At 55.0% G+C, this 11,815-nt stretch overlaps 1 protein-coding gene across 5 annotated transcripts in view; it reads right to left on the minus strand.

The window, feature by feature from the left end:
- ADCYAP1R1 (ADCYAP receptor type I) overlaps window positions 1-9,123 on the minus strand; it is a 59,348-nt gene extending 50,225 nt beyond the window's left edge. For 3 of the 5 annotated variants that reach the window (XM_055293508.2, XM_055293507.2, XM_055293505.2), the window contains exon 1: window positions 8,305-9,122. The gene's annotated coding sequence lies outside the window, so the exon portion shown is untranslated. Of the gene's footprint in view, window positions 1-8,304 lie in introns of all 5 variants that reach the window. The other 2 variants (XM_055293506.2, XM_063609700.1) reach the window with 1 other exon arrangement.
- Between the last annotated feature and the right edge of the window lie 2,692 nt (window positions 9,124-11,815).

An 11,815-nucleotide genomic window follows, 5' to 3' on the forward strand; every position in this document is an offset into this window, starting at 1 on the left:
GCTGCCCACTAGAGTCATCTGAGCTTTCCAAAACTACCCCTGCCCAAATGAATCAGAAGGTCTCAGCTGTGGTTCGGGCAGCAGTGTTGTTTAAAGTTCTCCAGGTGATGCTCGTGTATAGCTAGGATTATAAAGCCTTTATTTTAACCTTTATTAGAACCCAGGGAGCTGGCACAGAGGAACTAGGATTTTGAACAGCTCTAGGGGGGTGGGGGAGCCGGTGGCAGCAAGCAGACAGAGAGTGTGTTTTGAGGACTGGTGGATTTCTGATTCTGTTTCTCTCTCTTTCTCTCTCTCTCACACACACAAATACACAGAAACAGGTCCACAGAGATGATCATAAAGATATGTCAACCCTACAGAGACAAAGAGAGACATTTATCCCCAGGGCCACCACTTGAAGGTATCAATACAAACTTCCATGATGGGATACACAAGGTGAAGATTCCTTCAGGGACCGACAGGCAACCACAAACACACACACACACCACACACACACACTCCTTCACAGACACATAGAGGACCACACACAGAACAAAGATATGTGCAGATGCAAGCACATGACAATTCAGATGTTCAGATATGTCACATATCAGACTGCAGATATACAGAACAATTCACGCTTACACACACTCACTCAGCAAAGGCATTCAGGTATAGAGAGGCAATAAGATATATTTGGATTCAGATATGGGTGCAGGTATAGGCACGACACGCACATGCACATGTGTGTACATGCATGCACACATGCAGGGATGCCAAGACTTGCAGGGGCCTTGCCCCTGCTGTGGGAAGGACAGCTCCTCAGCTATAGCTGCAGTGTTCTGAAGACAAGCTCCAGCAGAAGCCCCACCCCCGACCCATACCCAGCCCTCTGCTTCATCGCCAGGCTGCTTACTAGGAGACAGGTGTGCCCCCAGCCCAGGGACCCAGGGTAAGGGAGCTGGGGCACTCTCAATAGGGCGCCTCCTCTGGAACTAGACCCAAGGTTCTTGATTCCCACTGTTACCTTCTCTTGGTCCCCACACCCATTACAGTCCACCCCCTGCCCAACTGGACACAGATGCCCCCGCCAGCAAAGAGGAGGAGAGAGAGAACCTGGGAGCTCCCAGGCCTTGACTCTGCTGGGGACTTCAGGGATCACCTCCCGCAGCCTCTCCCCTCTCTGGGCGGTAATCCTTTCAGCCCCTCCAGGCACTTCTGCCCCCACCACAACCCTGCACTGCCTGCCCCTGGACAACACTCAGAGCTTACAGACTTAGGCCGCCTGCCCCAAACCAAGTGCTTCTCTGCAGTGTCCCTCTGAGATGCGTCCCCTCACTTGTTGGCCACCCCAGCCCTGCCAGTGGCTCCTCTTCCTCCAGACTCTCCCAAGCTGCTAGTGACACCCTCAAGAGACAGGCCAGGCCCCACCACTGCAGCCCAGGGTTGATCTCTCCCCTCCCTGAGGATGGATTTCAGTCCAGCCACAAAAGTGGCTCAGGATGGGAAAATGGGTCACCCCATATTCCCTGGCTCTCTCTCTTGGGTCCAGACTCTGTTGGGGCAGATAGTTTTGAGGATGATTAAAGTCACCTCCTGGCATTTAGTATGACAGACTTGGGACCATTTTGCCAGAGGTTTTTGCCCTAGGAGCTTGGGAAAACTGCTTAATTTCTCTGTGCCTTCTTTTTACCATCTGTAAAATGGGAATAATATTAATCTCTATCTCATAGATGTTATAGTGAGGCATCAGCAAATTTATACAAATAAACTATAGAGTATATACTATAGCCTGGCACTCAGTAAGGGCTATGTGTTAACTATTATTATTATCTCACCACTTTGTGTTCAGACTTTTTGCACCCTCTTGCTGTCACCCCCACCCCCATAGCACCGTGTCACATTCAAAACGGGAACAGCAGGCCTCCTGTGCTTTTATTTACTAATGGCTAACATTCATTAAATACTCAGTATGTGCCAGACACTCTTCCAAGCAATAAACATGTGTTAACTCATTTAACCTGCCTGAAATAGTTACTAGCATTAGCTCATTCTATAGCAGAGGTGACCGACGCACAGAGAGGGTAAGCAACTTCCCCAAAATCACACAGCAAGTCCCTGGTAGAGCTGGGAAGTAAACTCAAGCAGTCTGGCTCCAAAGTTGGTGCACTCCATCCCTATGCTTCCACTGCTCTCTCTTACTGGTCAAATGAAGATCAGTTCAGAGTCCACTGGTACCCTAGTAGGGACACCCACACACACTTCCAGGGGCTGGTCAAGTCCGCCACTACACGCATTCACATATCTATATCTAGTTTCCTCCTTAGGAAGAGTTAGTTACAGACACAACATTTCAGACCTGAAATAGACTTTAAAGCCCACCTCCCAAGGTGCAGATGGGGAAACTGAGGCCAGAGACGGCGACACACTTTCCAAGGTCACACAGTATAGAGGCTGGAGGCTTGCCTGGCAGGAATGGGATGTGTTACAGATACCTGGACTGTAAGGGAATTCAGGGGGATCCCAATAGCACACCATTCCCCCCTTCCTCCTCAGGCCTCATAAGCCCAGCCACCGAACCTGGAGTGAAACTGACTACAGCAGCCATGTCCTCCTCTGAGTCGCTGCACCAGGAAGCGGTGGCCCCTGCACACAGAGGATGGCGTCATCAGTCAGCACATGGGAGCGAGCAGTGACTCACTGGGCTCGAAGACTTTCCACATCTCCGTGCAGAGGGGACTCAGAGACCCTCCAGCCATCCCTGTACTGTCCAAAGCCTGGCAGAGCCCTTCTGCTTCCCCTGGCTGAAGGCAACTCTGCTCTTGAGATGGACACTTGCCCCACTACAGCGTCTGGCCCAGGCCCACAGTGGGAAGCTCTGATGTCCCTGTGCCCTTCCCAACCAGCCCAGAGCAGCACAGTTTCCTCTGCCTCACATAAGCCCACACAGGTGTGTGTGGACAGCCTACCCCACCTCTTCTTTGAGCCACACAGCCCTGGGACTCTCATCTGCCCATCATGGGGCTGGGGCCATCTGTGTCACCTCCTACTGGAATCTTCTGGCCACTCGGCATCCCTCCCCATTAGAGGGCAGGACAAGCCTGGCAATACCAGAAAGGAGATGGCCAGGCTAAGTACATCACTCACCTCCCCTGCCCTCCCCATGCTCCCTTTACTCATGACAGGGGAGCTGGACCGCCCCTACTTCCTCCTCTCCCTCCTAGGGCCAGGAATAAGGGAGAGAAAGCTGAAAGATGAAACACTGCCCCCCTCCTACTCACCCCTCAAAGGGAGGGAAAGAAGCTGCTGCAGGGAAGGAGGGGAAACCCTCTAGAACCTCTTTCCTCCTCAAGAAGACCAGAGCTGAAAGGGCACAGACAAACTCCTGGGCCAGGGGCCTCCTGGCAATGGCAGGCGTGACAAGGTGACAGGAGTCAGGCCACCAGATAGGCCCCAGTGATGATCCCACTCATGCCCTGCATTTTGCACAAGCTTGGGTGGGGAACCAGGTCCAAGGCAAGGAAGGGCCAGGCTGGGGCACCCGTGCACGTTGGCAGTATCATCCCATCTCACTGGTGAGGCTCTGAGGCCCTAGGAGACCAGGAAACTTCCCCAAGGTCATGCTGCAGAGTCCTTCCCAGGGTCCTGCGAGGAGTTCTCTTCCACACTGGATAGTGCAGGGACCTCTCCTGACCTGCAGGAGTCAGGGAGTGCACCCCCTGGGCCAGGTAAGAGGAGGGGGAGGAAGAAGGCAGAAAATAAATGTGGGGAGAAGAGGGAGGTAGGAAGGGAAAGGATGGAGGGAATGAGAGGAGGAGGGAGAGGAGGAAGGAGAACAGGAAGCCTGGCCAGAGGGAGGCACAAGCTTGTGGAAAATGTTCACTGAGCACCTACATGGCAGGGGGTATGGTTTGGGGAGGAGTAGCTCTGCGCTGAGTGCCTTTCCCTTTGTGCAGACCCTGGTTAAGCTTCAGTCTCTCCTAAGTGAGCATCAGCCCAGCTCTGACGTGCATGTGCCCACAGCACCTGGCACAGGCAAGACACACGAGTGCCCAGAAAACTTGGATGAGTGCCCCCTGGATGGATTTGGGAAGGTGATTCCGGCGTGTCAAGGAGCACAACAAGATATCAGGAGGTGATGAGGTGGATGAGAGGGTGGAGGGCTGGTGCCTGTCTGTGGAAGCTGGAGGGTTGTTCCACCAGACAGGTGTGGGGCAATGAAGAGTTCTAAGCAAGGGAGTGGAGTGATGAGCTTCTCATTTAGAAAATATCCCTTCAAAGGCTGGGGAGCAGAGACGAAGGGGGAAAGTGCAGGAAGAAATGCACCCTGAGCCCCTTTTCTGGATCTAGGGTAGAGGTGATGGGGGACTAAGCTGAGCAGGAAGGCAGTTGGGATGGAAAGTGGGGGACAGAATCCAGAGACATGGAAAAATGAGAAAGGAGTGTCTCTTTGGCCCACCCCCACCACAGGTGGCAGGAAGGAAATTTCAGGAGGAGGCAGTAGAGAAAGGAAGAAACAGAAAGCAGGACCTGGTTCACTACACAAGCCCACAAGCCTTAGATCAGCAGCTGGGAAGTTCAGAGGTGCCCAGGAAGGAGATATATATATATATATGTTTGTCTTAGCCAACACTCCGCAGTGCCCATTGATCAGGAGGGAAAGATGAGGGCAGCTAAGAAAATGCATGGAGTCTGTGGAGAGCTGGGACGAGAGTGTCCAGCTATCCTCCAAGGCCAACTCAAACCCCCAACACCACCTCCAGGAAGCCCACTCAGGCAGCATCTGCCCTTTATGACCTTGCCCTCCACTGAGAAGCCCCAGCCCTGAGATAAGGAGCCCCTCTCCTCTGAGCTGTTTCAGGTCTCATCATGTTCATTATGAGTTTTGGGTCTTGTCTAGAAACAAGGGGCATGCCCAGGTTTCCGCATGGCTTCCCCACCCATGGGGATAGGCACAGACTTGGACACAAAGGGTGAATGGTAAAGGGGGCCCAGGAACTGTTTGGCAAGCTCAAGTGACAGCAGTCAGTTTTTCAGTCCTGAATGTTGTCTCCAGGTGTCTTTAGAGTGGGGGAATCGATCACAGGGACAAAGCAGAGGCCAATCTGGAGGAGGGTGCTAAGGCCAGGCAGGGAGCCTCTCCTGGGCCTGACCCATTAAACAGATGGGCACTCTGAGCTCCATGTAGAATGGAGCGAAGCATCCAAGGTACCATCAGGCATCTGCAGCTATCAGCACTAAGCCCCTCTCTTCGTCAACCTCTCCGACCATTTATCTTTCCTAACCTTACAACCCAGGAGCTGGCAACCCCTTCCAGCCAGTCAGATCCAGCCTGTAGCCTATTTTTGTACGGCCAGTGAGCCAGGAATGCTTTTTACATTTCTAAATGGTTGGAAAGAATTAAAAGAATCATATTTCACGACACAGGCAAAATGTATGAAATTCAAATTTCAGTGTCCATAAATAAAATGTATCAGAACAGAGCCATGCTCACTTGTTTACATATCATCTAAGGCTGCAGTAGGCTACACAGTGGAAATAAGTAGTTGTATATGGACACAAGCATAAAATAATTGCTATCTGGCACTTTACAGAAAAAGGTTGCCTATCCTTGTTCTAGGCTTATGCAACACACGCACGTGCATGCACACACACACACACACACACTTTCCTCCATTCAATTCAATATTCAGCTGGACTTTTACTAATGAAGACCTTTGTGATCTTCTTTGGGCAAATATCTCTGAGTCCCCGGGTGTGCCCAAATCTGTGTGACAGGGTGTGTCTCAACGTCCATTTGTCTTTCTGGTGTTGCTTGTCACTATTGTGCCCCAGCTCTCTGGCAGGTGTCATAGAAAGCCTATATGCCTTCCCAGCTGTGTGTCACTCCCTCTCTGTGTGTCACTGTGGGGGTGGCTGTCACCGTTTGCCTCTGACGGCATCCAGAGCTCGGTACACACACGTCGCAGCCGAGGAGTTTCCAGTCTCCATCTTGCCAGGTGGCTGGACCACTAAGCCCAACTCATTCAGACCCAGGAATCAGATTCCTCTCCTCAGGGAGGGCTGAGGGTCTCTGAGGCCTCTAGGCCTTCCAAGGTGGAAAGCCACTTGGCAGCTCCTGTCTGGGGCATCAGTCCTCTGCTCACAAACCTGCCCAGGACAGGAAACCCATTGTCACCTCCAGTGTCAGCCCCATGGTGGGTGGGTCTCAGGCAAGCAAGGCCTTGCTGGCACCAAGCTAAGCTCCGGTTCTGCACTTGGCACACCTTGGTTCTGCCCTGTGGCAGACAGCACAAGATGTCCTCCACTTAATCAGTGCCAGCCCCAGGTCAATGAAATGCTTGTCCCTGGGAGGGCGGCAACCTGGGACACTCCAGCCTAAGCCCTGTCCCCAAGAGAAAAGCCACCCTGTGGCCTTAGCTTTCCTAGCCTCTCAGCCACATATATATAAACTCCCGTGTGTGTATTTATTTATTCGACACAAATTGAGAGTGTCCCAAAGCTGATGCACAACAGAGAGGGGTGGCCATGTGAAAAAGCATGGGCCCCAAAGTGTTTCTCCAATCAATCCCCTGCCAGCCTGGACCTTATACAAAACAGGACTTAATGCACCCCTTAGCCCAGATCAGTCCTGAGAGTGCAGGAGAGGGATCCTTTCAGAGGCTCCCCACAGACACCTCCCCTCAGTGCACATGGAGGCAAACAGACTTTTGGGGGTCTTGTCCCACACACCCAACCACCCATGAACTACCCATGGCCAAAGAGGAAAAGGACCAGGCCCGCCTCCATCGTCACCCCACACACACTTGTTGATGGATTGGTTGGAAGATCTGGCCCAGGGCCCGCTCAGCATGTTCCATCTCCAATTTGTATGTTCAGATTTCGGCTTGTGTCCAAGCTGGTGCCTCTGCCTGCCCTCCCCAAGGTCAGTGAGGAGCAGAACTTAGCTTAGGACTGGGGACTCCACCAGTCCTACTTGTACCCAGCACCAAACTCATTTAATTGGGGTCTCCTGAGAAAACCTGGGTGCTGCCTGCTGCCCCTGCCCCTGCCCCCAAAGGCTTAAACATAGTTTTTCATCTTCTTGGGAATCCTACCGCCACTCAAAGCTTCTAGCCTGACCTTCAGGATGCTTGTCTGCCTCTGGCCAGCTGCAGTCCCAGGGCAAGTTGCCCTCCACATGCTGCGTCCAGCCCCTTCCCATCCCCCAACTCCTCCCCAGGGCCGCTCATGGGAAGAACCAAATGCTGTGTCTTGGAGAGGGCCAGGGGGGCTTTGTGGGACATTGTAAGGCTGGGGAAGATAAAGGGAGTCTGACGCACCTGCACTCAAAAACATAAAAATGATCGAAAGAATTAGCAGGTGTCCACCACCCCACCCCCATCTTCCAAAAGGGGGCTGAGCTCCATCCAGGGGTGAGGCTCCGCTCCTCAGCTCCACGTGAAATGCAATCGGCTTCCGGCTGGGTTCCCTCCTGAGGGTCTAGTTGCATCCATTGGCTCCCCTGTCCCTTCTGAGCCCCCTAACCTGCCAAGGTCCCGCCGAGGATGTGGCCTCCGCCCCCCGCAGCTGCCGCAGGAGCTTCTGCCTTTAAAGCGGCCGGCAGGGGTCTCGGCGGGCCCACTTCAGCCTGGGAAGGCCGGTGTGTTTCCCCACAGACCCCGCAGGGCGTTTCTTCTGGGGACCACCGAAGCCCTGGCATCCCCAAACCCAGCCCCTCCGCGCCACGGGAAACGGAGACGATGCTCTTTTGAACAATCCCGAATGTGTCACCACAGTGGGGCATTCTACGCTGGCCCCTACCCCAACCCCTACCTAGCACATTGCTTGCCCACCCCTCAAACCCGGTGCAGATTGCGGTACCTAGCCCCGGGGGACCCTCTAGCCCTGCCTTCCCGATCCGCGTAGGTGCGTCCGTCCACCTAGGGGTAGGGAGGCATGTCCCTCCGGGTCCCTCCGGCCGCATGGCTTCCCTGCCCCTGGTCTCCCTTCTCCGCATCAAGAGGGGCGCGAGATAGCTAGGCCGACCCCCACCCCGGGAGGCTGCGGCGATCGGCCGCCCCGAGCGCAGCGCCAGACACTTGGGCTGGGGGGTGTCAGCCTGACGCGCAGAAAGGGCGCAGCGGCGGGAGGGGGCTTCATTTCGGATCTGGGAGGCTTGCGTGGCGCCGGCCTTCGCCCGCTTTCCGTCGGTGGAGGTCGCGGCTGGCGAAGACCGCCGAGCTAGAGGAGGGGATCCGAGGTCCCGGCTGGGCGAAGGTTCTGGAGCCGGGAGAAGACGGCTGAGGCGTGGAGGGGCAGCCGCGGCGGGGCGACCCTTACCTGCTCACTGTTGGGCCTGTCCGTGGGGCCGGGGCAGACTCCGCAAAGGACGCGCAGCCTGCGAGTCCGCGGCCCGCGCGGCGCGGCGATGCGGAGCGTGTGCGCCTAGCAGCGCGCGCCGAGCCGGGTTTCCGCGCCTGTGTGACCGCGGACGGCCGGGGTCTGTGTGTCCCTGCGCGGCGGCGTGTGCGTGTGCGCACGCGGGGACCACGCTCGCCCGGAGCCGCCGCCGCCGCCGTCAGTCCCCGCCCGGGGCCGAGTGCAGCGCCCCGCTTCGCCCGCCCCGCGCGGCGCGGCAGTCCAGCTTGGCTCCGTCCTGCGGGAGAGGCGCCGCCTCCGCCGCGAAGCCAGGCCGGGCGCTGGAGGGAGGTGACCGACCACCGCCTCCCCCAGCTCACTTCGCAGCCTGAGGAGGGGGTGCTGCAGGCCAATGAGCGCCCGGGGGCGGGGTTAGGCCGAGGGCGGTGCGGTGGGAGCGCGGTGGGGGGCGCGGTGGGGGGCGCCGGGCTGCTCAACCTGATCCCACCCGCAGCACAGACTGGAGCAGGAGCTGCGGCGGGAAATCCCAGCGGCGGGGGTCGAGGGCGCTGAGGTGGAGGCCTCAGCCCCCTGTCATCCCGGTCTCCTCTGTCTCTGGGCCTCCTGGGCTCACCACCCTCTTTCCAGTTTCTCCATCATAGTCAGGACTAGAAAGCCTTCTTTCTTCTCCCTAGGTCCTCAAGATTTCCTGTGTATCAGAGCCTGTCTTCCCTCTCCTCCAAGAAGCCTTCCTTACCAGGCAAGTCTCAGACCCTCCTTGGGCTCTTCTTTGCCCCTACCGCCTAGGCCTGGGAGAGTCAGCTAGTTTTGGGGTGCCAGTCGGGATGTCCTCAAATGTGACCCCCACCCCGGAGAAAGACCAGAAAGGGGATGGTGGTGCTTACAGGACAGAGGCAACTTAAAATATCAGACTGCCTGGCTCCAGTCCCTGCTGTGCCACAGCTCTGTGAGCTTGGGTAAGTGGCTCAGCCTCTGAGCTTCAGCTTCTTCATCTGCACAAGAGACCAGTAGTACTGGCCCCCAGGGCTCTTCACAGCAGCATTAAATAAAAATAGTACACTCACCCCATAGTAGTTTCTCCCTGGTATCATTGATTCGCCGATGCTGAATAAATTACTATTGCTACTGTTATTACAGTCCTGTCTAACCTCCTCCTAGTACAAACGGCTTAATAAGGAGAACTACACAGGTAAAGGTGGCCTAGCGGGTTGGCAGTGAAGCCCAAACTTAACTGAGAGTAGTTAGTTACCCACTCCCAGGCAAGTTCTCACCCTCTGCCCACCCCACCCCAGCCCCCATCCCACAGCTGCTCCTGCCTGCCTCTGCTCTCAGTTTTTGGTCCCTGCTTCAGGCATCAGTCTCTAAGAGCTCTCAGTTCTGCAGCCAGGCTCTGTTCTTGCCCATTCAAGTAAATTCTCGCTCAGCTTCCCTTTGGGCCCAAGTTCTAGGTATGGCCACCTTGTCCAGGAGGCCTTAAGGAGGGGGAAGGAGGAGGGAGAGCCCTGAACCGTCCTTTGGGGTCCCCGGTCTACCAAAGAGGAAAGGACCTGTGGATGGAGAGGAATCCATATGGGAACTTGAAAGAAGCAATCTGAGGTCCCAGAAAGATGCGTGGAGGTTCCTAGGTCCATGTTTCTCTTTACTGACCAATGACTGCTGACCCCCATTGACACAACACACTGGTAGTCTGATTGGTTCATGTTCCTTTCAGTCCAGGAAAGCTTCCTGGTGGAGGAGAATACCAGTCTTATTTATATCAAGAAAGAATGAAGAGAATGGAGAGAAGAAATAATGCAGAGAAAAGGGCCAGGTGCTGTGCTAAAATCAGACACAGACAGAACCTCCCTCTAATCCTGGCTAACCCCTTCTTAGCTTGTTGCCCTAACCCCAGAGAGCTGAGAGCCACTTTCTTCATCTGCCTCCAACTCTGGTGTTGTGAAGATCAAATGAGATGCTGTGTGTAAAAGCTCTCTGTAAACTGTGAAACTAAGTGTGAGGGAAAGGAGGCTGCCAGGAGTCTCAGAGTCAAGAGGGACTCAGAGTGCAGGATGTAGAGGGCCTGGGAGTGAGAGGAAGGCTGAAGATCAAGGTCATCTATGGCAGACCAGCCCATCCTGGGAATGTGGATGGCCAGGCTTCCAGATAGAGGCCCCCCCTACTTTGAAGTTCAGCATTCAGTTCCAGATTTATTCCCTTTCCATACTCTTGGTTCTTCAGTTTCCACTGTGGGTTCCAGATCCCCTGGAAGGGGCCGGTGGGGCTGGAAATCCAGATCCTGCTCTACCCACTGCCCACCAAACCAGGCATGCCCCCATCTACCCAAAAAGGGCACTTTTTTCTAGTGGATTCACCTGGAGGCAGCACCTCTCTAACTCTCTTAAAAAGATGTCGTGTAGGCTAGCAGCCCTCGTAGACTTCGATTCTAATTCCAGCCCCCCGAGTAGCATCAGCCTGTGTGAGGCATGGAACACACATTAGAGCTGGGATCCAGGAGGGTTGTCTAGTCTCCTTCTCTATGGGTGGGGTGCCTTCCACCAGAGGGGCAACAAGACTAGCCCGAGGACACACAGGCAACTTTCTTATCAGAAATCTTATCCTTTTGCCCAACTTAGTGTTGTTCTACCTTGTGAGCTCTTCCCACCCCCTTAATTCTGGCAGCCACTCAGGCTTTCACGTCCTGCACTGTTCTCCGCCTATCTCAAGCATGCCACTGTGGTCTCTCCAAATAATCTTGGAAGAGGAGCTATGCCAATTCTGTTCCCTGAGATTAGGCCTCCCCAGGGACAGGCCCCTCTTCTCTGCCTCCCCACCTATTCACCCAAAAAGTCAACTTCACCTCCAGATCTAGCTCCGACCTTGTAAGCCAGCCAGCCTACCACTCCCACCCTACCCCTACCTGCCTGGCTTTGGGAAGACCTGAGGCCGAGGGACCACCCCTGGGAAGGGTCTTCTCTCAGAGGACCCCTTGGGCTGCCTTCTCTCTCCTAGGGAAGGAGGCTGGGGGGCCCCTCACTAGCTTTTCCCTGCCTTGAGGTGCTCACTGCCTCACTCCCTTCCACAAGCCAGCCAGCCAGGCGGGCAGCAGCTGAAAAATATGGGTCTTAATTCAATTTTCTGAGACGTGGCTGAGGGAGATGGATGCCAGACCACCCTACCCAGCATTCATCTTTCCTGAGCAGCAGTTTCCTCCCTGACTACAGGGCCCCCACCTCAGCCCACCCCACCCTACCCCACTCCACTCCAGCTTTTACACTGCTCAGGCAAGAACAGCACACACAAGGACCCAGGTGCTTTATTGTAGACAGTTGACATCCACCGAATGCTTACCATGTCTTGCACCAATGCTTGTCAACCCTCCGGGCGCTACAGAATCCCCCCGGGGAGCTTTTAAAAAATACCTACACCCAGGCCTCACCACCCAAGATAATTAGACAATTGGTCCATGGTGAGGCCTGGGCAAGATAATTTTTTA

Source organism: Symphalangus syndactylus, chromosome 9, assembly GCF_028878055.3.
Source record: "Symphalangus syndactylus isolate Jambi chromosome 9, NHGRI_mSymSyn1-v2.1_pri, whole genome shotgun sequence".
Lineage (NCBI taxonomy): Eukaryota > Metazoa > Chordata > Mammalia > Primates > Hylobatidae > Symphalangus > Symphalangus syndactylus.